At 41.1% G+C, this 26,788-nt stretch overlaps 3 pseudogenes; all 3 read right to left on the bottom strand.

The window, feature by feature from the left end:
• Positions 1–13,761: 13,761 nt before the first annotated feature.
• On the bottom strand, positions 13,762–16,449 carry LOC117451715 (zona pellucida sperm-binding protein 3-like; annotated as a pseudogene).
• Positions 16,450–17,433: 984 nt separating this feature from the next.
• LOC117450926 (zona pellucida sperm-binding protein 3-like) lies at positions 17,434–20,858 on the bottom strand (annotated as a pseudogene).
• Positions 20,859–23,631: 2,773 nt separating this feature from the next.
• LOC117451714 (zona pellucida sperm-binding protein 3-like) lies at positions 23,632–26,788 on the bottom strand (annotated as a pseudogene).

Here is a 26,788-nt window from a genome sequence, read left to right as displayed (position 1 = left end):
CGCTTTTCCAGTGCTCAAAGCGCTTTACAGACACACATTACACATATTTGTTATACATGCAATGGTCACTGTGGACAATACCCACAGGAGCAAGTTCAGGTGAAGTGTCTTGCCCAAGGACACACCGGCTTTACAGACGCAGCAGCGGCGGGTTTCACCCCTTGATCTGATGATCATTGCACAGCACACTGCGCCACACCGTCCATCTTCACGCCTCGAAGTCATCGAGGCGCTTTTACAAGTACACATTGATATTATACATGTACTGTGGACAATACCCACAGGAGCAAATCCGGGTGAAGTGTCTTGCCCAAGGACACAACGGCCTGACGCAGTGGCGGCAGGAGCGGATTTCGAACTGGAGTTCCCCAGCACTCCCCTTGATCTGATGATCAGATGCACAGACCACTGCGCCACCCGTCCCTGCAAATCCCTTATCTCATTTAGCTGTAGCTTTTATAAACAACAAAAAAGACGTATTGTTCAGTCGTTGAGTCAACTGCTTTCCAGCTGAGCCACAGCACACACGCTGAATCTCACTGAAAACACTGCAACATATTTATTCATGTTTTTATTCCTACATTTATTTATGCTTGTATCTATTTATACTTATGACATGTTCTGACCTCTATATAAGTGAGGGTCTGAGCTCTCTTAATTCCATCGTGTCACGGGTCCCGGGTACAGGAGGGGTAATATGGTTCTTATAAATACATCCATGGCATGGGTAATATCAGCACTGTGGTTCAACCATCCATGGGTTCAACGGTTCAACCGATCTGAATCGCTTCGTGAAGCAGTCACGTGGTATCGACAGGCAGCGAGGCTTCGTTTGTCATCGATGACGTCACTGGCCCAAAACGATACAAGCCTCGATACATGCTTCACAAAAAGCTTCGGGGATTACTCGACACACGCTCCGAAGCCTCGGCACAATACGTAACATCACTAATTTTGACATCCCCCTGGATCCTTAATTTGTACACATCACATTATTATGGTTGTCTATGGTGTCATTTAATTATGTTTTTAATCTGTCATCCATGTTTTGTTGATCTGTACAAACTGTAAATCCCGCAGGGACAAATATATAACTTTTGATCTAATTTGATCTTTTGTTTAAAACATAAGACATGTCATACAAAAATCCATCCATGCAGTTAAAACTAAAAGAAAGTATTGAAAATGCATACAAATACTTAAAATAAAATAAGATTTAAATTGACTTAAAAAATATAAATCCATAGAGTTGAAAGCTAGTCTTAATGATCCATTTCAGAAGTTCACCCTGTACTGTTGCCTAAATACTTTGATAATGTTCTGTTATTTTAGCTCGATTGATTCATTTTTGTTTTACTGTTCATTCTTTTCAGGTATTTTTTGGTGATTTATTGTAGATGTTAGAGTTGAAAGGGGGAGACAGGGGAGGACATGCCAGACATGTTCGGCTAGCTCAGGATTTGAACTGGCTTACTAGTTATTGACATAACCTCTTTCACTCTTTCCTATTCCTTTGCTCTTTTATATTTGGAGACATTGTATTGTCTTGTATGTGAAGAGCGCTTTTCTTGGTGCACTCAAAACACAACCTAAACTGTAAAAATATATATGTTGTGGTGACCACTGTATTACAGACTCCCTCCGACTCCCTATCTCTCGGCACTACAATGTATTATTATTTATGATTGCAGAGCTTCTGAATCAGCGTACATGTTTACAGGACACTAACTTATAATATATATCCACCCCTTTGCTGCTGATGACTCTCCTCCTGACCTGCACTTTCACACTCATCTTGCAGACACCAGACATATCCAGTGATATTATGGAAAACAATACAGTAGTATCAGTGGCAGTGAAAGCGGAGGGTCTCGACGGACCAGACCCGGGCGGCAGAAGCTGGCTTTGGGGACGTGGAACGTCACCTCTCTGGGGGGGAAGGAGCCGGAGCTTGTGCGGGAGGTGGAGCGGTACCAGTTGGATCTGGTTGGGCTCACCTCTACGCACAGCGTCGGCTCTGGAACCTTACTTCTGGATAGGGGTTGGACTCTATTCTTCTCCGGAGTTGCTCAAGGTGTGAGGCGCCGGGCGGGTGTGGGGATACTCACAAGTCCCCGGTTAGGTGCTTCGTTGTTGGAGTTTACCCAGTGGACGAGAGGGTCGCCTCCCTACGCCTGCGGGTTATGGGGGGGAAAACTCTGACTGTTGTGTGTGCTTATGCACCCAACAGCAGTTCAGAGTATTCGGCCTTCTTGGAGACCCTGGAAAGAGTCCTGTATGGGGCTCCTGAAGGGGACTCCTTAGTCTTGCTGGGAGACTTCAACGCACATGTGGGCAATGATGGAGACACTTGGAGGGGCGTGATTGGGAGGAACGGCCCCCCTGATCTGAACCGGAGTGGTGGTTTGTTACTGGACTTCTGTGCTAGTCATGGATTGGCCATAACAAACACCATGTTCGAACATAAGGATGCTCATAAGTGTACGTGGTACCAGAGCACCCTAGGCAGAAGGTCCATGATCGATTTCGTTATCGTATCATCGGACCTGAGGCCGTATGTTTTGGACACTCGGGTAAAGAGAGGGGCGGAGTTGTCAACTGATCACCATCTGGTGGTGAGTTGGGTCGAGTGGCGGGGGAAGCCTCTGGATAGACCTGGTAAGCCCAAACGTGTAGTTCGGGTGAACTGGGAACGTCTGGAGGAGGCCCAAGTTCAGGAGGCCTTCAACTCACACCTCCGGCGGAGCTTTTCGGGCATTCCTGTGGAGGTTGGGGACATTGAACCAGAGTGGTCGGTGTTCAAAGCCTCTATTGCCGAAGCCGCGGTGGGGAGCTGTGGTCTCAAGGTCTTAGGTGCCTCAAGGGGCGGTAACCCTCGAACCTCCTGGTGGACACCGGTGGTCAGGGAAGCCGTCCGACTGAAGAAGGAGGCCTTCAGGGATTTGTTATCCCGGGGGACTCCCGAAGCAGTTGCAAGGTACCGACAGGCCCGAAGGGCAGCAGCCTCATCCGTGGCCGAGGCAAAGCAGCGGGTGTGGGAGAAGTTCGGAGAAGACATGGAGAAGGACTTTCGGGCGGCACCAAAGTTGTTCTGGAAAACTGTCCGACACCTCAGGAGGGGGAAGCAGGGAACCATCCAAGCTGTGTACAGTAAGGATGGGACGTTGTTGACCTCAACTGATGGAGTGTTGGGACGTTGGAAGGAACACTTTGAGGAACTCCTGAACCCGACAACTCCGCCCTCTATGTTAGAGGCAGAGCTGGAGTATGACGGGGGATCAATGCCAATCTCCCGGGGGGAGGTCACTGAGGTCGTCAAACAACTCCACAGTGGCAAAGCCCCGGGGGTGGATGAGATCCGCCCGGAAATGCTGAAGGCTCTGGGTGTTGAGGGACTGTCATGGTTGACACGTCTCATCAACGTTGCGTGGAAGTCGGAAACGGTACCGAAGGAGTGGCAGACCGGGGTGGTGGTCCCCCTTTTCAAAAAGGGGGATCAGAGGGTGTGTGCCAATTACAGAGGCATCACACTACTCAGGACACACATTACACATATTTTCCCTCCCCGGGAAAGTTTACTCCAAGGTACTCGAAAGGAGGGTCAGGCCGATTGTCGAACCTCAGATTGAGGAGGAACAATGCGGATTCCGTCCTGGTCGTGGAACGACGGATCAGCTTTTTACTCTCGCAAGGATCCTGGAGGGGGCCTGGGAGTACGCTTATCCGGTCTACATGTGTTTTGTAGACTTGGAGAAGGCGTATGACCGGGTTCCCAGGGAGTTACTGTGGGAGGTGCTGCGGGAGTATGGGGTGAGGGGGTCTCTACTATCCAATCTCTGTACTCCCAAAGCGAGAGCTGTGTCCGGGTCCTCGGCAGTAAGTCGGACCCATTTCCGGTGAGGGTTGGCCTCCGCCAGGGCTGCGCTTTGTCACCAATCCTGTTTGTAATATACATGGATCGGATTTCGAGGCGTAGTCGTGGGGGGGGGGGGTCTGCAGTTCGGTGGACTAAGGATTGCACCACTGCTTTTTGCAGATGATGTGGTTCTGATGGCTTCATCGGTCTGCGACCTTCAGCACTCACTGGATCGGTTCGCAACCGAGTGTGAAGCGGCTGGGATGAGGATCAGCACCTCCAAATCTGAGGCCATGGTTCTCAGCAGGAAACCGATGGACTGTCCACTCCAAGTAGGGAATGAGTCCTTACCCCAAGTGAAGGAGTTCAAGTATCTCGGGGTCTTGTTCTCGAGTGAGGGATCAATGGAGCGTGAGATGGGCCGGAGAATCGGAGCAGCGGGAGCGGTATTGCAGTCGCTTTACCGCACCGTTGTGACGAAAAGGGAGCTGAGCCGGAAGGCAAAGCTCTCTGTCTACCGGGCCGTTTTCGTTCCTACCCTCACCTATGGTCATGAAGGATGGGTCATGACCGAAAGAACGAGATCGCGGATACAAGCGGCCGAGATGGGTTTCCTCCGCCGGGTGGCTGGTGTCTCCCTTAGAGATAAGGTGAGAAGTTCGGTCATCAGGGAGGGACTCGGAGTTGAGCCGCTCCTCCTTCGCGTCGAAAGAAGCCAGTTGAGGTGGTTCGGGCACCTAGTTAGGATGCCACCTGGGCGCCTCCCTAGGGAGGTGTTCCAGGCACGTCCAGCTGGGAAGAGACCAAGGGGTAGACCTAGGACCAGGTGGAGGGATTATATCTCTTCGCTGGCCTGGGAGCGCCTTGGGATCCCCCAGTCAGAGCTGGTTGATGTCGCCAGGGAAAAGAAAGTTTGGGGCTCTCTGCTGGAACTGCTACCCCCGCGACCCGACCACGGATAAGCGGGAGAAGATGGATGGATGGATGGATACAGTAGGCGGACTATTATATAGTGACATCAGTGATCATTTACCTGTTTTTATTATCTATCACTGCAGTTCTAAGAATCCTAAAGTCGCCAGCCATTTCAAATACAAAAGATTGAGAACTGAAGATAACATAATTGCATTTAAGAACGACTTCCTACATCAGAATTGGAGGGTAGTATATGAGAGAGACAGATATTGACAAGGCCTATGATGAATTTCTAAACATTTTTAAATCACTTTATGACAAAAACCGTCCTGTGAAACAATGCAGAGAGAGAGACAAACAAACTCACAGTGCATGGATCACTAATGGCCTAAAAAATGCCTGCAAAAAGAAAAATACACTATATAGACAATTCATTAAGTATAGAACTTCAGAAGCAGAAGATACATATAAAATATATAAGAATAAATTAACCCATATTCTGAGGATATGTAAAAAAGAATAGTATAATAACATATTAGAGAATAATATGAAAGGTTTAAGGAAATTATTAAATAGTGTCATTAGAAATGGAGCAAAAAGTTCAGGTTACCCTGAGTTTTCTGTGGACAAAAATAATGTTATTAATAATACAGAAGATGTGGTTAATGGTTTTAATGAATCCTTTGTAAATGTGGGGCCCGATCTGGCAGAAAGAATTAAAACTGTAGAAACAACTAAAGGGGAAGATACGGACCTCTGGAATGAAAACAATAGCTCTTTCTTCCTCACACCAGTCGAAGAAAAAAAAATCATAGATACTGTGCGAAAATGTAAAAGCAAATACTCGACCGATTGGAATAATATTGATATGATTATAGTAAAAAACATTATTGAAGAAATGTTCAAAGAAAGCTGTTCATAATATACATCAACGACATTTGCAGAGTATAAAATATATTAAAATGTATTTTATTTGCAGATTACACTAATATAATATTTGTGACAATTATAAAGAGCTAATGGAAGTGATAACAGCAGAAATGATTAAAGTAAAACATTGATTTGACACAAACAAATTATCTCAATCTCAATCTTTATTTATTTATATAGCACATTTAAAACAACCTTCGGCTGACCAAAGTGCTGTACAGGGCAGGCAGTAACTACAATAGTGAATAGCCCAATGGGAGTACGATAATAAAAACAATAATTAAAAACATAATAAAAAGCACAATAAATAGAAACATATAAAAATTAAAAATAAATAAATAAATAAAAAACACATACAAATATAAAAATGTAATGCTCAACTAGTATTAAAAGCCATTGCAAAGAGGTGAGTTTTTAGCTGGGATTTAAAAAGTTCAATAGACTCAACAGTCCGGATATGTGCTGGGAGGCTGTTCCACAGTCTGGGAGCTGCAACACTGAAGGCCCTGTCACCTCTGGTTTTTTTCCTGCTCCGAGGAACCACCAACATATTCTGCTGAGCTGAGCGCAATGCTCTAGCAGGAGCATGGCGGTGCAACAACTCAGACAGGTAATGTGGTGCCAGTCCATGCAATGATTTAAAAACAACAAGTAAGTACTTGAACTGGATCCTGTAACTGACAGGAAGCCAATGAAGGTCTGCCAGAACGGGTGTGATGTGGTCATAACGTCTCTTCCCAGTAAGAAGGCGGGCAGCCGCATTTTGGACCAGCTGCAGGCGACGGATCAAGCACTTGTCAACACCAATATAGAGGGAGTTACAGTAGTCTAAACGAGACGTGATAAATAAGTGGATTAGCTGTTCAAATTCCTTACTAGGAAGATAGGCTTTTACCTTCCCCAGAAGCCGCAGCTGGAAGAAGCTTGTCTTGACAACTGAGCTTATCTGTTTGTCAAATTTAAAACAGTTGTCAAAGATGACTCCAAGATTTCTGACAGAGGGACGGCTGTAGGAGGCTAAGGGGCCGAGCACACTATTAAAGCCATCCAGGAGTTCAGACTGTCCAAATATTATAATCTCTGTCTTCTTTTCATTAAGAGTCAAGAAGTTGATTTCCATCCATGATTTTATGTCTTTCAGACAGCTAAGCAAGGCAATCCTAGATTCCTTATTTGCTGTTATAGGCAGGTATACCTGCAGATCATCTGCAAAGCAATGGTAAGAAATGTTGTGCTTTTTAAAAATTGACCCCAGAGGTAGTAAATACAGACTGAACAAAATGGGGCCCAGGACAGAGCCTTGTGGGACCCCATATGCTAGTGGGGCTGCAGCTGAAGAATACTGGCCAAGATGCACAGAAAAGGTCCTTTCTGACAGATAGGATTTAAACCATTTTAGGACGTTACCTTTAATACCGACACACAGTTCAAGGCGTGATAATAAAATGTGGTGGTCAATGGTGTCAAAAGCAGCAGACAAATCTAAAAGCACAAGCACAGCAGAATTCCCAGAATCAGCAGTTAAAAGAAGAGCAGTTTCCGTGCTGTGGCGTGATTTAAAACCAGACTGGAACTTCTCTGATATGCAGTTTAAAACAAGGTGTGACTGCAGTTGTGCTAAAACCAATTTCTCTAGGACTTTAGACAGGAAGGGAAGCTTAGAAATAGGTCTAAAGTTGGAGAGAACAGAATGATCAAGGTTTTGTTTTTGATAAGAGGCTGCACTACAGCATGTTTAAAAAAGGTTGGAACGCAGCCTGAGGTGAGAGAGATATTTATCAAAGTTAAAATATATGACCCAATAGTATTAAAAACGTCTTTCAGTAGTCTGGGAGGAATACTGTCAAAGGGGTATTGTGAAGGTTTCAATTTTCTAACCACCTCAGATAACTCGGACAGTGAAACCAGGTCAAACTGCTCGAAGATAGCTGAGCACACAGGATACACTGCTGGGTCTAAGGTGAGAGGAGGAGGTGAAGATCTGATGGCCAAGACTTTATCATTAAAGAATGAAAGAAACTTTTCACATAGAGTAGGTGATGGCACAACACAGGGAGAGTTACAGGGGTTTAAAAGAGAATTAAGAGTGGTAAAAAGGAACTGGGGCCTATTTCTGTTTTTGGACACAAGATTTGAAATAAAATGAGTTTTTGCACATTTAACAGCCCTCTGATATTCGCTTAAACTGTCTCTCAGAATCCCCAAGGAGACGTGAAGTTTATCCTTCTTCCATCTCCTCTCTGCTCGTCTACATGCGCGTCGTAGGGCGCGGGTAGAGTCAGTTAACCACGGTTCAGTCACAGGTTTAGGGTGTCTGGCCGTGAATGGAGCGATCAGGTCCAGAATATCCGTGCAAGTAGAATTAAAAAGGCTGAGAATCTCCTCAGCACTGGCATCACAAGAGTCATTTAAAGTGGAAAGCACAGCATCATTAAAGGCAACGGAAAACTGTGACGCTGTCAGAGGATTCAGCGCACGTAGGCGTCGCTCCGGAACGCACGAGTCAACTTGAGAGCAAGGCAGCATCATAGTAAATAACACAGGCAAATGGTCCGAAATACCAGTGTCACAAATGTCCCTGATACAAACATCTAAACCATGAGACAACACCAGGTCCAGTGTGTGTCCCTTCTCATGTGTCGGGCCATTAACCGACTGTGTAAGATTAAAAGAGTCAATGAGATTCATAAAATCTTTGACGAGCGGTCGGGAATCACAGCACACATGAATATTAAAATCGCCAATAATTAAAAATCGATCAAATTTATCATTAAATATAAGGAAAACAAAGATTATGTTATTTGGAAAACATAAAACAAATCCACAGGTGCAATTAATACTAGATAAACATAGAAAGAGTATCTGAAATGAAGTTCCTTGGTGTGGTTTTAGACCACAAAATCAGCTGGAAACCTCATATCACTCATGTAAAAGCAAAACTGGCTAAGACTATCGCAATATTGGGAAAAGCCAGACACATTCTGGACTACAACTCATTGTATACTCTATATAACACACTAATATAGCCATATCTGATTTACTGTGTGGATATTTGGGGAAACACGTACAAAACCAACCTACAGCCATTATGCACATTACAAAAAAGGGCTATAAGAGTTATCAATAATGTTGGATATCTTGAACACACTAATGTATTATTTTTGAAGTCACACATATTGAAGTTCACTGATCTGGTTAATTTTAAAAGAGCACAAATCATTTACAGAGCAAGACATAATATACTATAGGAAATTAAAAACATTGTTCATAGACAGAGAGGGTGGGTATACTTTGAGAGGAAATCTACATTTTAAACAACTCAAGGTCAGAACAACTCTGAGAAGTATGAGTATAACAATCTCTGTGGGTTGATTTTGTGGAATGGTTTGGAGCAGGAGTTAAAACAAAGCACAAGCATAATTCAGTTTAAAAGGATGTACAGAAACACTTTTTTGGAAAACTATGAGAATGAAGAGAGGTGATTGAAGATGAGAAATGATTGTATATGTATGTATAAATTTAAATGTAGGTAGGAATAACTTGCATAATGATTTAAAGGACAATCATTGATCAAGTAAGGGGTGGGAATGAATAAGCATTTGCTTTCTCCTACTCCCTTTCGGACACATATGATTTTTTAATTATTAATATGAAGACATTTTTGTTGAATATATAAATATTATCATGAATGTGGATAAATACTGTATTTCAACAATACGGTTATAAAACTGTAGGATTTACAGTTTACCTTCAGGGATCAGCCTTCCGAGGTTTGTTTGACCGGTGGGAGAGTTGCTGGAGCATGTATCGTCGCAACATCGACACACATCATCACTGCAGTCGACATTTATCCATCTGATGATTAGTATACAGAATTAATAATTGTTTTCCTTAAAGGCCCTGACACACTGTCCCGAAATTGACACCCGATGGACACACCATAAAGGAAATGTTCAAATTCGGCTGTGATCGTAGCAACATCGGGCCATTCGTGAGGGCATCTAAGCCATCGTATGACCGCCGGTGGAGTTTCTCACCCCCTAAACGCACCAGGAGCGCCTGCGCCGCGTTACGGCCGCGCCGCGTTACGGCCGCGCCGCGTTACGGCCGCGCCGGTCGTAAGGATCGCGGCCACTCTAGTCAATGGGTGCTGTTCCACCACACGCGCCGCGTTACGGCTCAGAAGCGTCCCAGAAGCGGCTCGGCGCAGCGCTTCTCTAAAATTAGGATGAATCCTATTTTTGCCGCGGCGCAGCCGTAAGCCCCCCCCTCGCAGGAAGCCCCCCCCCTCGCAGGAAGTGGAAAGGTGAGCATCCGGGCCAGGCCCATCCCGCATATATACTAATTTAGCAGACCCCCCTCCTTCACCACAACACCTCCACTACGATACGAACAATGGACGACGAGGTGTTCATAATGGAAGTGGAGAAACACACCATTTTATACGATGTAACCAATGCTTTTTACAAGGACAACATCAGAAAGGACAAGGCCTGGTTTTTAGTCACTGCAGTTTGTGGAGTGGAAGGTAACAACTACATATTAATGTTTTAAAGTTAATTAATACTTGTAGGTACAGTACAGAGCCATTCAGTAGTTTCACATCTTGTGAAAGTCGTTAAAAAACTGTTCAGTAAACTTGCATTTCACAATAAAGTAAGATCTTATTTCCTATATCAAGATTATAATATTATTATATTATTATTATTTTGTATTTATATTTTTATAAATATTGGTTTTTTAACTATACTTTATCTTGTGAATTTCGCCCAGGGATCAATACAGTTGTGTTTAACTCTTTATAATGATATTATATTTTTGTATTATAGTTTGTTTTTATTCATGTGTTATAACAACTACCCAAAATATTCTCAATAATGTTTAAATACAGTATGCTGTGGTGTAAAATCTTGCATTTATAGTCAGATAAATTGTGAGGACAGACAAGAATAATTTGGCAGTCATTTGTCAGACAAAACCATTTATTATAAATTGTATTACATACACAGTAGCGCATCCTAGGCTATACAGTAGCTGAATGCTAGGCTGACCAATGAGTCCCTGGAAGCCAAGTATCTGAAGGGTAAACAAAAGCAAAGAAAAATATGTGAAATCATGTTATTAATCTGAATCTATTCTTTGTTTCAGTCGACATTTGCAAGGCACGATGGAAGTCACTCCGGGATGCTTTTGTTAAAAACAGGAAGAAATCTCTCCCAAGTGGATCTGCAGGCGGCACGCAAAAGGGCTGGAAGTATACAGACATAATGTCCTTCCTTTTGCCCTATGTACAGCAAAGGAGGTATGTATGCACATATTTTAATTTATATAATTTTGTAATTTGTGATGATGTATTGCAAAGGGTATGAAATACTTTATTTTAAATTACATAAATATGTTCCTATTGCATAAATTAATCCCCAGAAAAAAGGTTTTAATTGTTTTCATGTTGTTTCTTTTCATATAGTTCAAAAAGCAGCTTGAGCAATCCTTCCCCTGTAGAAGACATGGAGAGAGCATCTACACCCCTGTCATTGGAAACAGAGGAACATGCCAGGACAGCATGTGGATCTCCAGCCCCACCACCTACAGCCCCACCACCTCTGGTACCCACAACCTCTGCAGAGAGGCAAAGGCCCTCTAGGTCCCGTAGCCCCAGGGATCCCATTTCCACACCAGCAGCGGCCCAGCGTTCCACACGGGACACAAGGAGGAGGCCACAGAGCACAGACCTTGGAGAGCAGCTGATATCTCTACTGCAGGAACCTCCAACTGCACCACACATGCCAGACTCAGAATTAGAGGAGTCATACTACTTTGCTCTCAGTCTTGTGCCCATGTTGCAAAGACTGGACAAAGACAGAAAACATCAGGCAAAAGTCTGTATTTTAAACACCTTCCACAACTTGGAAAGAGACACCCAACACCAGCAACATTGGCAGCCCATTGACCATCCCCCCGCCACTCAACATTCCATTCACACCTCCAGGCCAGTAGCCTTTCGGCCAAGTGTACCCCAACCCCCACGCGCCCAATCAACACCTACAAGGCCATCAGACATGCTGTCCTCCAGCAGTAGCTCTGCATGGCAGGAGTCTTTTTACGAACAATAGTTGAGCGATTGAGTTCATTGTTTTTTTTACTGTAAATAGTTACTTTTTTTGTGTTGATTGTTTATATTTGATGTTTCTGTTTAAAGTGTTGTTTGGGGTGAAATTGTTAAAAAATAAAACATTTATTAAATTTGTGGTCAGTGATGTATTGTCTGTGAAATGGGCATTTGACCTAAGTGGAACAGCCAGTCTCTGCTTGGGTTCAATGGCAGCTCTGTAATGTGTGGATTGTCTGGTCAGTTCAGGGCCCAGGAGGGACAGCAGTTCATCCATCTGCTCTGCACTCATCCGAAAATATTGGTGATGTCGTTGGCTGTCCAGCCTCAGCTCAGCCAGGAGGTGATGAAAATCACCTTGTTGTCTCCTTTGCTGGTTGAGGGGGTGCACCCAAAACCGGCTCCCCCTCCTCCCCCCATCCCCCGTAGTCTTTCAAGTATGAGAATACATGCCAGCGTTCTCCTCCGGTTTACAGGCACTGTACATTATATATATATATATATATATATATATATATATATATATATATATATATATATATATATAATAATTATGATGAATGCATATTTTTTTACCACTAAAATACAGCAACACATCTTTGATTCATTAACATTAACAGCAGGATAACATTGGGTCACTCTGGATTAAACTCATCACTGCATCTGATTGGAAAACATCCAAATGGCAATTGTGATGGTTGCCAACAACCAGAGACAATACATCATGTATTTGTTAGCTGCCCGGAATATACAAGGCAAAGACTCATTCTGAAAACTGCACTGGAACAACTCAACATCAAGGACATGGATTTCAAGTCAATATATGTAAAGTAAATCAAGAAATGAAGCAAACAAGCTGATCTTCAAATTCCTCAAAAGCACTGGTTTGAGGACAAGGATTTAATATGAACATTTAATAACTCAACAGTAGGTGGCGATATATGCTCCAAGTGGAAGCGAATCGCCATTAAAGAGAAGAAGAAGAACTGCAGGCTGCACACACGACGCTCCGCTTCCTCAACGTTTTGAAACGCGCCTGGTGTGTCAGGTCGCAGGAGGAGGTCGCAGGAGGAGGTCGCAGCGCGGCGCAGCCGCAACGTAACGCGGCGCAGACGCTCCTGGTGCGTTTAGGGGGTCAGGCTCCGGCAGCAACTTCGTGAGCGGCAACTTCGTAAGGCACTCGTGAGGGCATCTTGTCAAATCGTGTCATCTTCGTGTTATCAGTGCATTCACACTCACTCTGATCGGGGCGAATGCCCGATGGCACCGATGATAACAAGATGCCCTCACGATGGCCTTACGAAGGGCAAAATTGACACACGAATTCAACACGAAAATGAACCTTCGCAAGGTCCTTCGGCAATTTTTTGGCATGCCAAAGATTTTGCCTCCGCTCACGAAGTTGCTGCCGGAGCCTGAGAAACTCCGCCAGCGGTCATACGATGGCTTAAGATGCCCTCACGAATGGCCCGATGTTGCTACGATCACAGCCGAATTTGAACATTTCCTTTATCGTGTGTCCATCGGGTTGTTTTATTGCACAACAAAATCATGTAAATATATTATGTAAATAACCCAATTTGTGTTCTGTGAAACTAAAAAGGATATAATATATTATTTTGAAGGACAGTTGACAGGAAATTGTTGTTGTTATGGAAACAACATTACGGAGAAAACGTAATATTTTCTACATATAAAGACGGAGAAAGTAAAGAACAAAGTCTGAAGATATCAGTACAGTATCATAGTACTGTAACATAATTGTTTTTGGTACTTTCATTGCAGTTGTATGTCTTAAATGTAATGTAAATGTTGCCTTCGTGTGTGGTTCGGGGCCATCTTCGTGCGAAATTCACAATTCCATATTCGTGTGTCCATCGGGTGTCAATTTCGGGACAGTGTGACAGGGCCTTTAGCTTTGAGTTGAGGGCATTTACACCCAAATCCAATGTTGAAATAATAGCCATTTATTTACATATACTCCATGGGCAGCATCAACATTCTAAAATATTCTTAAAGCTTACATTTAGCACATTCCTCACACATGTATACTGTTACAGTCAAAATGCTGAGGTAAGCGTCACTGTTACATTGATCCGGCTGTACAGAGACAGCATGGAAAATTCATTTTAGAATAGGTATTTATCCTTATATTTACAGTAAACGTTGGACCTCATTACAAATATATGTTTCCTTAATTAAGTAACTTGATTACTTAAGCAGCAAGAAATATTAAGAGCAAACAATTGAACCAGTTTTAGCTTATAAATAATTGTTTTACCTGATGAGCCTTTGTAAATGATACACTGACAAACCTTTTGCAATATTACAGTAAGGAGCAACAATTCATAAAGTAATAAAAGCACCTTGAATTTATATAATTGCAGGCCTTGTTGACGGGGCTGCTCTTCTGCATTTCAGAGGTCGCTTTCAGCTGGCAAGTGATACAAACCTAATATAAGAGAGACCAAAGAAATGTCATTATACAACTTCGAAGCATTTCCAAACATGACAAAGTCCTTCAGGTTATAGAAGTGGCTCACTGAGTTCCTTGTGTCGTGTGGGAACAGGAAGGCATCGAGCTGCAGCTGAAGAGAAGAAGATCTTGTTCTGGGATTGAAAAGTGCATTTGATCCGTCCTCTTTGGCATCATTGAAGCACCTGACGAAAACAATTAGAATGCAATTTAAGAACCAATTATCAGGATCATACTGTATTCTGAGCTTCTCTTACCCATGGTTTTCGATAAAGTAGGATCTGGGGGCTGATCTCGGGTCAGGAGACAGAGCGGCGACACAGCCGTCGATAAACAGGCGTCTGTGTCCCGCATCAGGACCGCTGTAAGAGGCCTCGAGGTGCAGGAGGTCTCCGGTGTAGAAGACACTGGTGAGCGTCTCTCCTGTCCAGTCCTCTACAATTAAATACAAGCGTCTCTCACCGTAATTGAAGTCAACACATTTCTGCTTGTACTCAGTTATATATTGTTTCCCCCCAAAAATTGCCTGACTTAACTCATAAAGTTAGGTAGATTTAAATGTATAATCAATTATATTTAACCATGTAACTTTGAATTAGGTGATTCTGTAATGAGTTTTGAAACTGTGATTGATGGTTTCTTTATTGGTTGAACAAATGCTCTACCTTATAAATAAGGAATACTTCACATATAAATGTTCATTTTGTATTAAACAATGAACGGTGTTTTTTTTCTAATTAAAATGGTGGTCGCATTTAAGAAAAGCAAAACGTCCATTGACAATGTCTTAAAAAAACGTGAGCAGGAAAATCAAAGACCCATTTTTCCAGTAGTGTACTAAATAAAATAAAGAAAAAATTGCCCTGCGAAATACTACACTGCTTATGTATTATTTGAGAATGAATGTACACATTGTCTTTAGTGGGTGATATTCCTTTAAAAAAGGTATATAAATTATATATTTAAAAAAAACTCCAGTTCTCCAACATGCCTGGAAATTGAGAGGTGAGGGGTTTTCCGTTCAAATCTGTAACTTCACTGCTAGATGCCACTATATCCTACACACTGGTCCTTGAGGTAAAGTGTGTGACTACTTCATCCACCATACTACATGCACACTTAAAAAATACCTTCAATGAAACACTGAATAGGTCTCACATACCGGTCATCAGCTTTAGAGAGAAAGCACCTGTTGAATACACAGCAGGAAGAGAGAGGGGCGGCTGCTGAGAGTGACTGCCATCAAACTTTGTCCTGCCCCGGAAAGGTAACAAAGTCAGCCGAGAAGAAGAAGTCACAAAAAAGATTCTCTGCACAACACAATAAAAACATCTCACCTCTTATAGTGACAGGAAACAGGAACAACAGCACGGGTCGTTCTTTTAATGCCATGTTGCCCGGCGACTAGTAAGATTATCAGCTTGTTTGAGTAGATCACAGAGTCCTTAGATGTCTATAGAGAATACAAAATAACTGAAATCAGGGACACTTCTGAAAACACAACAAATCAAAACTACCACTTAAGCAACCACAGTTATATATACAGCATCTCCTATTAATCTTCAACAACTTACAGTCACTTTGGAGCCACAGTCTTGTAGTCCAGCTTCAAATAAATATTCAGAGTCACCAGCAGCAACAGGTCGACACTGACTGCTCTGTGAATGCTTGACTTCTCCCAAAAAAAATCCCATGGAGACAAAAGGCGTCCATTTTTAAAGAAGTCAGCCTTTACCGCAATGAGTATGGACACTTCTGTGCATTGTACGCTGATAGTGGATCCCTCATTGAATTGTGGTTCACTGATTTGACTTTCTGTGTCAAACCCTAATGCAGCAGTTTTCTATTGGTCCATCTCTCAAAGTTCGAATGGCACAGAGGCTGGCCGAGCTGCCGTCACCATTGTGCTCTTTTATCAGAACAGAACAGGAAAGCAAAGTAAGCAAACACACCACTACAAGTAGAACAAGTGATAATTTAGGAAATCTAAGCCATACTGAATTTAAATAAGATGCAGAAGGTTCAAACTCTCAATGTTAAATACTTCCCAGTGCAGACTAATCACATGGAGAGGACAGCTGGAAGCAATTACTCATTAACTGATGAGAATTAAAGCTGCAGTCGCACCGAAATACCTGCATGTGATTGGCCCACACCTGACATGTGGGTTTACATCTAGTGGTTACACTGATGCTTCAATAAATGTTGAAATAGTATATACTACAGTTAATGGAGAGCAATTTAAAATGCAGCCCCATTTTATTTTATTCAGTTTATTTTTTGCATGTAGGTTTTAATGTGGTTTACTGTATGAGTACGATTCAGTTCCAGTCCACTGTAAAGTGAAACAAAACCTGACACATTTACAGCTTCACTGGTTTCTGGCTTTGAGTCCCAACAGGCACTTTGTTGCAGGGACCAAAATACATCCCAGGAAGTTACATCTTCCACACGGCCTTTTAGTCTAAAAACAAATGTGTGATGTCATGAATAGCATTGAGCCAATAAGTCTTGCTTCAGTGTTTCCCCCAGATGCCTTGAAATAATGGCATCTGTAACTATACTTATCTAAAAATTCATATTGTCACAAAACAGGAGTGAATAGATTTGCTAAGCTAAAGTAACAACTCAAGGCTTTGTAAACCATCTGATTGTACCTCTAAAACATATTGACTACCCTAGTAGAGTTCTGGGTACTCTATTAAAATGCAGTCTCCAGTCAGAAAACCCAATGGACACAAAGTTATGAGACCATGTTTATATCTTGTGAAGGTCATTATATTGCCAGGAGCCCATGGTAAATACTTTTTTAAAGAGGCTACTCATGTACAAAGGCTTTGTTGCAGCAACTGAAGTTCAAATATAAACTGGCTGACCTCCAATACATCACCTTTATACAGCTGTTACAACTAAAGCAAATGACACCCCAGAAAATAAATGCCATGGTGTAGTACCGTTTCTAGCAGCAGACAAGCCCAAGAAAAGACATGGAAGACAAATTACAATTTTGAGTCCACTCCTAAATGTTTACCGTTATATGGAATACTTTTGCTCATTAGGAAACAATTGTTTGCATTTAATTGTTTTTAGCTGTGAGCAGGTCATCAGTTTTCCTTGTGTATTGCAACATTAAAAAGCAAACAAATGAAAGTTTGAATCATTTATTATCTCTTTCGGTCCATTGTTTCAGAAAGGTCAGATTCTGTTGCAGTGGTGTTGGACAGTGGGGGCACAGCCACATTAACCGCAGCAGTTGGGAGGACTTCATCGAGCGCCGCTGTGTTGGTACTGTTCAGCACCGCTGCCTTCGGCTGCAGGTGGGCCTCAGGAGAGGTTTTTTCTAGAAGTTCAGGAACTTCCTCAGCATCTTCATCTGTAGTCGTAGAAGTGTTAATGTAAAAGGTGCATTGCAGAGTGCCATTTAAAAAAAAAGAGTTAAGACATTTCACATTTTACCTTTTTCTGTTCCACTTTTGTCTTCTTCGTCTTTATTCTGCTCAGAAGCTAAAGTCACAACGTCCACCTGGTTTTGGGTCGATGATGAATCAGGAAGCAGTCCTTTCCTCTGATCTTTGACAGAAAAACAATTCAACATTAAGATTTCATTATGGGCCATTTTAATCTCAATTTAGAGATTGTTCAAGGCTTCAAATGAACAAAGAATAATTCAATACCGGCATTGACTTACCAATTGTGTTTATTCCACTCCTCCACTGGCTGCCAACCATTGTAGATCTGCTGATTTGATCAAGAATGGAAGAAGGCTCCTCTGCAGGTATGGGTCGGCTTTTCTGCTTGGCTGGCAAGACCATCATCGGTCCCACTCTGGCCTGATGTTCCCACACTAACACAAACCAGCACAATGCATGTTAATTCAGTTACCCAGCCATCATCACGTCTAAAACCTATGCCAAAACATGTGTCACAATTGATCATTATGACGACATCTATTCTGCAGCCAATATTCATCATACAAGTTTCTACAAGCTCCCCACCTGTACTGGTCTTCAGTCCACTCCTCCAGAGGGGTTCACGCTCTTCTGGCTTCACAAACCCTCGAGGCCTAAACTTGCTCGGGCTGCTGGGAGTTTGCTCAACTCCAATTGGTCTTTTGCATTGCCCACAAAGTAGTCATTACCATCAGCGGACTGCCATCTGATAAATAAAAAACATTCAGCACCAATACTTTGTTTTTTTGTGTAATTTCACATATTTTAGACTGGATCTCACTTACCTTCCATTCACAAAGGTGCACGCCTTGGTTGTTGCATCTGTGCTATTTATTGGAACAGCATACAGGTGACATGTGATGTAGAGCTATGAGAAAAGGAGGTGTTGGGAAACATGCACACACAATCATGTTTAAGGCAATTTAATAGAGCCTCACCTCCCCTCTGTCCTCATTATAAAATCTGAAGGCATCAATGGACATGTGGAGCTTGTCATCCTGTGTCCTGGCTAAGAATTGAGACCTTGAGCCTGGAAGCTGAGAGTCAACAAAGCACCTATGATGAGGAAAAACAAAAAGTGCAACACTAAATTAGCACTCATTGACTACTATAACAAGAGTCTACATTACCCACAATGCAACTCCACCTCTAACATTTCTAGTCATATCGAGAGGCGAGGTCTCTCCCTTTCCGGGGGACCTCCATGGGACCTTATTTCTAAAAAAGTATGTATTGAAGTCAATGGATTACACATAGACGTTTGTCAATTTAAAAGATAATTTTGCAAGTCAAAAAATAAAAGTGTGTCGTAAAAATGTGAAGTAACATTTTTTTTGTTGTGAAACCGCTCAATGAACTACCTCTCGCGTCACAGACCAAGACGGCCGTCACGTTGGCACATTTGATTTCTTCCTTTCAGAATGAGGCGAAAAGTATTAAAAGAGCTGGAAATCAATCAAAGTCTGGGCATGTTGAGAGCTACACACAAGGGGAGTTAGTTGATTCCTAAGAGCCAGCATGCGTGACCGGGACTCCTAGTCTTTCTAGTTGCGTATATTTCATAGTCTTATATTTCAACAGTTTTACTACAAACTGACTTTTTTGACATGGAAATTATTTTTTAAGATTAACAAACGTCATATGTGTAATTCATTGCACAATTCAAACGGGGTTGAAAGATAATCTTTCTCTCTCCATTGACTTCAATACGCAATTTTTCCCGAAATAAGGTCCCATGGGTCGAAAGTAGATGGCCGGGACTTCGCCTCTCTATTGGCAAGTTCTGGAAGTAGTTCTTTAGAGTCAGAACTGCACAAATCTGACCTGTGCCTTTGCCAATTGTGGCACAGAAAGGAAGAACTAGAATACCAAAGATTAAAAGCAAACTGCAGCTAGCCTTAGCTAATGGCTAACTTGAAGACGACACTAAAGGACTGATCTTTTATTAACCTGTCACTCGAGTCAGCATTGCTCGTGTCTGAATTAAACCACTTGAAGAGCCTTACACATTAAACAGCTCCCTCTAGGGTCAGAAAAATACTTTACTTTTTGCCATTTAGCAATTTGCAGCCTTACCCATTTTCAATGAAGGCATGCCTGGGGCTGGAGTGCATGTCAGGGCTCAGTGTAGCCACGCAGCTGCTCACAAACACTCGGAGCGCCACGTGATGCCCAATTCTGACAGAGGCCTCGATGCTGATGGGCTCACCGAGATGAAACACATTAGAGCCTCTTTTGTACTGCCAGTCACCTGCACACGGACAGAAAAAAGTACTAAGTGCAAATAGAGACATGACAACTCATAACATGATAATTATCAAAACCCACTTGTCATGATTCTCAAGTTAAACTGCAACATTTCCACTGCAGCCTGGGTCGACATGAAGGGGATCCAGGTAGGCATGAGTGAAGAACTGGACAAACTGTACTTCCTAAGAAACAGAAAACATGCATTTAAAAAAAGACAGACATCATTCAAAGATTTTTACAATGTGAGCTTTAAAAACAAAAAGAGACAAAGACCTTTCGTAATGACATTCAATTGGAATTACGGCCTCCTCCATTCAAACAACACCATATGGAGAGGCCTCAGGAGAGTATATGAGGAGGTTTGTGTAGATCAGAGAGTCCTCGGTTACCTGTGGAGAGTAGACGTGTTTAAAACTAGAAGCTATAATGAATCATATTTTAAATGAAATATATTTAAAGTTACCCAGCGTCTGGTGCCGCACTCCACAAGTCCAACACTGATACTGTACTCATCTGCTGAAGCCGCTGTAGCTCTGCAGTACTGGTTGTTGGTCTCTACTCCAAGGCGTATCTCGTCACCATCAACAGGAGCTCCAACCGCAAACATATCGGCTTTGATAACAATCTCCAATGAGTCTGGATGACAGGTCACTCTGATGGTATTCACCTGCTGCGGTTCCTCAGCCGGAGACTTCTGCTGCCCGATTTCTGACCTGCCTGTGTTCGCAAGGCTCTGAAACGAAGCATCTTGTGTGTAACGTGTGGACGGGAGAGCAAAAGAGGAGCTAACACAGAGTCCTACAAGGAGGATAACCTGAAAATGAAAGGCCTCCATAAGTGAAACTGGTGCGCTGCTCTCTGTCTTCCTGACTGTCTCACAGTAGGCCTATGGTTCAGGGTGAGCGGTGGAGCTTTTTTAAACTCTAGCCGATCATTATCCTCATCAGAGCAGCACACCTGCGTCCAATCAGACACGCATCAGCTTAATTGGCTGCACACTCTGAACTCAATACATGAGGCTGATTGGGAGAGAGGTGAAGGGCGTTTTCACATGTTTAAAATGTGCATATATTTGCTTCATTGCTTGTTACTTTGGATTTTAAATAAAATGTTAGTGTTGCAGTTCATGAAAACCATGCAGGAAGCATTTTGACATCCTCCTAGATCCTTAATTTGTACACATCACATTATTATGGTTGTCTATGGTGTCATTTAATTATGTTTTTAATCTGTCATCCACGTTTTGTTGATCTGTTCAAACTGTAAATCCCGCAGGGACAAATGTATAACTTTTGATTTTGGGCTACATAAATAACATTCGATCTAATTTGATCTTTTGTTTAAAACATAAGACATGTCATACAAAAATCCATCCATGCAGTTAAAACTAAAAGAAAGTATTGAAAATGCATACAAATACTTAAAATAAAATAAGATCTCAACTAATTTAAATTGACTTAAAAAATATAAATCCATAGAGTTGAAAGCTAGTCTTAATGATCCATTTCAGAAGTTCACCCTGTACTGTTGCCTAAATACTTTGATAATGTTCTGTTATTTTAGCTTGATTGATTCATTTTTGTTTTTCTGTTCATTCTTTTCAGGTATTTTTTGGTGATTTATTGTAGATGTTAGAGTTGAAAGGGGGAGACAGGGGAGGACATGCCAGACATGTTCGGCCAGCTCAGGATTCGAACTGGCTTACTAGTTATTGACATAACCTCTTTCACTCTTTCCTATTCCTTTGCTCTTTTATATTTGGAGACATTGTATTGTCTTGTATGTGAAGAGCGCTTTTTTTGGTGCGCTCAAAACACAACCTAAGCTGTAAAAATATATATGTTGTGGTGACCACTGTATTACAGACTCCCTCCGACTCCCTATCTCTCGGCACTACAATGTATTATTATTTATGATTGCAGAGCTTCTGAATCGGCGTACATGTTTACAGGACACTAACTTATATATATATCCACCCCTTTGCTGCTGATGACTCTCCTCCTGACCTGCACTTTCACACTCATCTTGCAGACTCCAGACATATCCAGTGATATTATGGAAAACAATACAGTAGGCAGACTATTATATAGTGACATCAGTGATAATTTACCTGTTTTTATTGTCTCTCACTGCAGTTCTAAGAATCCTAAAGTCGCCAGCCATTTCAAATACAAAAGATTGAGAACTGAAGATAACATAATTGCATTTAAGAACGACTTCCTGAATCAGAATTGGAGGATAGGTTACCCTGAGTTTTCTGTGGACAAAAGTAATGTTATTAATAATACAGAAGATGTAGTTAATGGTTTTAATGAATTCTTTGTAAATGTGGGGCCAGATGTGGCAGAAAGAATTACAACCATAGAAACAACTAAAGGGGAAGATCCGGACCTCTGGAATGAAAATAGCTCTTTCTTCCTCACACCAGTCGAAGAAAAATAAATCATAGATACTGTGCAAAAATGTAAAAGCAAATACTCGACCGATTGGAATAATATTGATATGATTATAGTAAAAAACATTATTGAAGAAATTGCAGAACCATTGACACATCTCTTTAACTTGTCTTTTCAATCTGGTAAATTCCCAAATAAAATGAAAATAGCAAAAGTTACACCATTATATAAAACTGGGGATAAACAGCATTACACAAATTACAGTTTCATTGCTCTCTCTGTTTTCCAAGATCCTTGAAAAGCTTTTTACAAAAAGACTTGACACTTTCATGGAAACAAATCAGCTTTTGGACGACAGTCAATATGGATTCAGGAAAGATAGATCAACATCTATGGCACTAATGGAATTAAGTGAGGACATAGCAAACTGCATGGACAATAAAGAACAAGCAGTGGGAATATTTATAGACTTACAAAAAGCATTTGACACCATAGATCACAACATTTTACTGAAAAAACTGGAACGGTATGGCGTCAGAGGGGTGGGAATAGACTGGGTGAGAGATTATTTAAGCAACAGACAACAATTTGTTGAAATTGGTGAACATAAATCAGAATACATGAACATAACTTGTGGAGTACCTCAGGGGTCTGTGTTGGGTCCAAAGCTGTTCATAATATACATCAACGACATTTTCAGAGTATAAAATATATTCAAATGTATTTTATTTGCAGATTACACTAATATAATATTTGTGACAATTATAAAGAGCTAATGGAAGTGATAACAGCAGAAATGATTAAAGTAAAACATTGATTTGACACAAACAAATTATCATTAAATATAAGGAAAACAAAGATTATGTTATTTGGAAAACATAAAACAAATCCAAAGGGGCAATTAATACTAGATAAACATAGAAAGAGTATCTGAAATTAAGTTCCTTGGTGTGTTTTTAGACCACAAAATCAGCTGGAAACCTCATATCACTCATGTAAAAGCAAAACTTGCTAAGACTATCGCAATATTGGGAAAAGCCAGACACATTCTGGACTACAACTCATTGTATACTCTATAGAACACACTAATATAGACATATCTGATTTACTGTGTGGATATTTGGGGAAACACGTACAAAACCAACCTACAGCCATTATGCACATTAAAAAAAGGGCTATAAGTGTTATCAATAATGTTGGATATCTTGAACACACTAATGTATTATTTTTGAAGTCACACATATTGAAGTTCACTGATCTGGTTAATTTTAAAAGAGCACAAATCATTTACAGAGCAAGACATAATCTACTATAGGAAATTAAAAACATTGTTCATAGATAGAGAGGGTGGGTATACTTTGAGAGGAAATCTACATTTTAAACAACTCAAGGTCAGAACAACTCTGAGAAGTATGAGTATAACAATCTCTGGGGTGATTTTATGGAATGTTTTGGAGCAGGAGTTAAAACAAAGCACAAGCATAATTCAGTTTAAAAGGATGTACAGAAACACTTTTTTGGAAAACTATGAGAATGAAGAGAGGTGATTGAAGATGAGAAATGATTGTATATTTATGTATAAATGTAAATGTAGGTAGGAATAACTTGCATAATGATTTAAAGGACAATCATTGATCAAGTAAGGGGTGGGAATTAATAAGCATTTGCTTTCTCCTACTCCATTTCGGACACATATGATTTTTTAATTATTAATATGAAGACATTTTTGTTGAATATATAAATATTATCATGAATGTGGATAAATACTGTATTTCAACAATACGGTTATCCAACTGTAGAATTTACAGTTTACCTTCAGGGATCAGACTTCCGATGTTTGTTTGATCGGTGGGAGAGTTGCTGGAGCATGTATCGTCGCAACATCGACACACCTCATCACTGCCATCGACATTTATCCATCTGATGATTAGTATACAGAATTAATAATTGTTTTCCTTTAGCTTTGAGTTGAGGGCATTTACACCCCAATCCAATGTTGAAATAATAGCCATTTATTTACATATACTCCATGGGCAGCGTCAACATTCTAAAATATTCTTAAAGCTTACAGTTAGCACATTCCTCACACATGTATACTGTTGCTGAGGTAAGCATCACTGTTACATTGATCTGGCTGTACAGAGACAGCATGGAAAATTCATTTTAGAAAAAGTATTTATCCTTATATTTACAGTAAACGTTGGACCTCATTACAATATATGTTTCCTTAATTAAGTAACTTGATTACTTAAGCAGCAAGAAATATTAAGAGCAAACAATTGAACCAGTTTTAGCTTATAAATAATTGTTAACCTGATGAGCCTTTGTAAATGATACACTGAAACCTTTTGCAATATTACAGTAAGGAGCAACAATTCACAAAATAAGTAATAAAAGCACCTTGAATTTATATAATTGCAGGCCTTGTTGACGGGGCTGCTCTTCTGCGTTTCAGAGGTCGCTTTCAGCTGGCAAGTGATAAAAACCTAATATAAGATAGACCAAAGAAATGTCATTATACAACTTCGAAGCATTTCCAAACATGACAAAGTCCTTCAGGTTATAGAAGTGGCTCACTGAGTTCCTTGTGTCCTGGGGGAACAGGAAGGCATCGAGCTGCAGCTGAAGAGAAGAAGATCTTGTTCTGGGATTGAAAAGTGCATTTGATCCGTCCTCTTTGGCATCATTGAAGCACATGACGAAAAAGCGTCTCACCGTAATTGAAGTGAACACATTTCTGCTTGTACTCAGTTATATATTGTTTCCCCCCAAAAATTGCCTGACTTAACTCATAAAGTTAGGTAGATTTAAATGTATAATCAATTATATTTAACCATGTAACTTTGAATTAGGTGATTCTGTAATGAGTTTTGAAACTGTGATTGATGGTTTCTTTATTGGTTGAAAAAATGCTCTACCTTATAAATAAGGAATACTTCACATATAAATGTTTTGTATTAAACAATGAACGGTGGTTTTTTTCTAATTAAAATGGTGGTCGCATTTAAGAAAAGCAAAACATCCATTGACAATGTCTTAAAAAACGTGAGCAGGAAAATCAAAGACCCATTTTTCCAGTAGTGTACTAAAAAAATAAAGAAAAAATTGCCCTGCGAAATACTACACTGCTTATGTATTATTTGAGAATGAATGTACACATTGTCTTTAGTGGGTGATATTCCTTTAAAAAGGTACATAAATTATATATTTAAAAAAAACTCCAGTTCTCCAACATGCCTGGAAATTGAGAGGTGAGGGGTTTTCCGTTCAAATCTGTAACTTCACTGCTAGATGCCACTATATCCTACACACTGGTCCTTGAGGTAAAGTGTGTGACTACTTCATCCACCATACTACATGCACACTTAAAAAAGACCTTCAATGAAACACTGAATAGGTCTCACATACCGGTCATCAGCTTTAGAGAGAAAGCACCTGTTGAATACACAGCAGGAAGAGAGAGGGGCGGCTGCTGAGAGTGACTGCCATCAAACTTTGTCCTGCCCCGGAAAGGTAACAAAGTCAGCCGAGAAGAAGAAGTCACAAAAAAGATTCTCTGCACAACACAATAAAAACATCTCACCTCTTATAGTGACAGGAAACAGGAACAACAGCACGGGTCGTTCTTTTAATGCCATGTTGCCCGGCGACTAGTAAGATTATCAGCTTGTTTGAGTAGATCACAGAGTCCTTAGATGTCTATAGAGAATACAAAATAACTGAAATCAGGGACACTTCTGAAAACACAACAAATCAAAACTACCACTTAAGCAACCACAGTTATATATACAGCATCTCCTATTAATCTTCAACAACTTACAGTCACTTTGGAGCCACAGTCTTGTAGTCCAGCTTCAAATAAATATTCAGTCACCAGCCGCAACAGGTCGACACTGACTGCTCTGTGAATGCTTGACTTCTCCCAAAAAAAATCCCATGGAGACAAAAGGCGTCCATTTTTAAAGAAGTCAGCCTTTACCGCAATGAGTATGGACACTTCTGTGCATTGTACGCTGATAGTGGATCCCTCATTGAATTGTGGTTCACTGATTTGACTTTCTGTGTCAAACCCTAATGCAGCAGTTTTCTATTGGTCCATCTCTCAAAGTTCGAATGGCACAGAGGCTGGCCGAGCTGCCGTCACCATTGTGCTCTTTTATCAGAACAGAACAGGAAAGCAAAGTAAGCAAACACACCACTACAAGTAGAACAAGTGATAATTTAGGAAATCTAAGCCATACTGAATTTAAATAAGATGCAGAAGGTTCAAACTCTCAATGTTAAATACTTCCCAGTGCAGACTAATCACATGGAGAGGACAGCTGGAAGCAATTACTCATTAACTGATGAGAATTAAAGCTGCAGTCGCACCGAAATACCTGCATGTGATTGGCCCACACCTGACAT

The sequence above is a fragment of the Pseudochaenichthys georgianus genome, chromosome 8, assembly GCF_902827115.2.
Source record: "Pseudochaenichthys georgianus chromosome 8, fPseGeo1.2, whole genome shotgun sequence".
NCBI classification, from domain to species: domain Eukaryota; kingdom Metazoa; phylum Chordata; class Actinopteri; order Perciformes; family Channichthyidae; genus Pseudochaenichthys; species Pseudochaenichthys georgianus.
The sequence above is the reverse complement of the archived record's forward strand: the minus strand, read 5'-3'. Positions and strand labels throughout refer to the sequence as shown.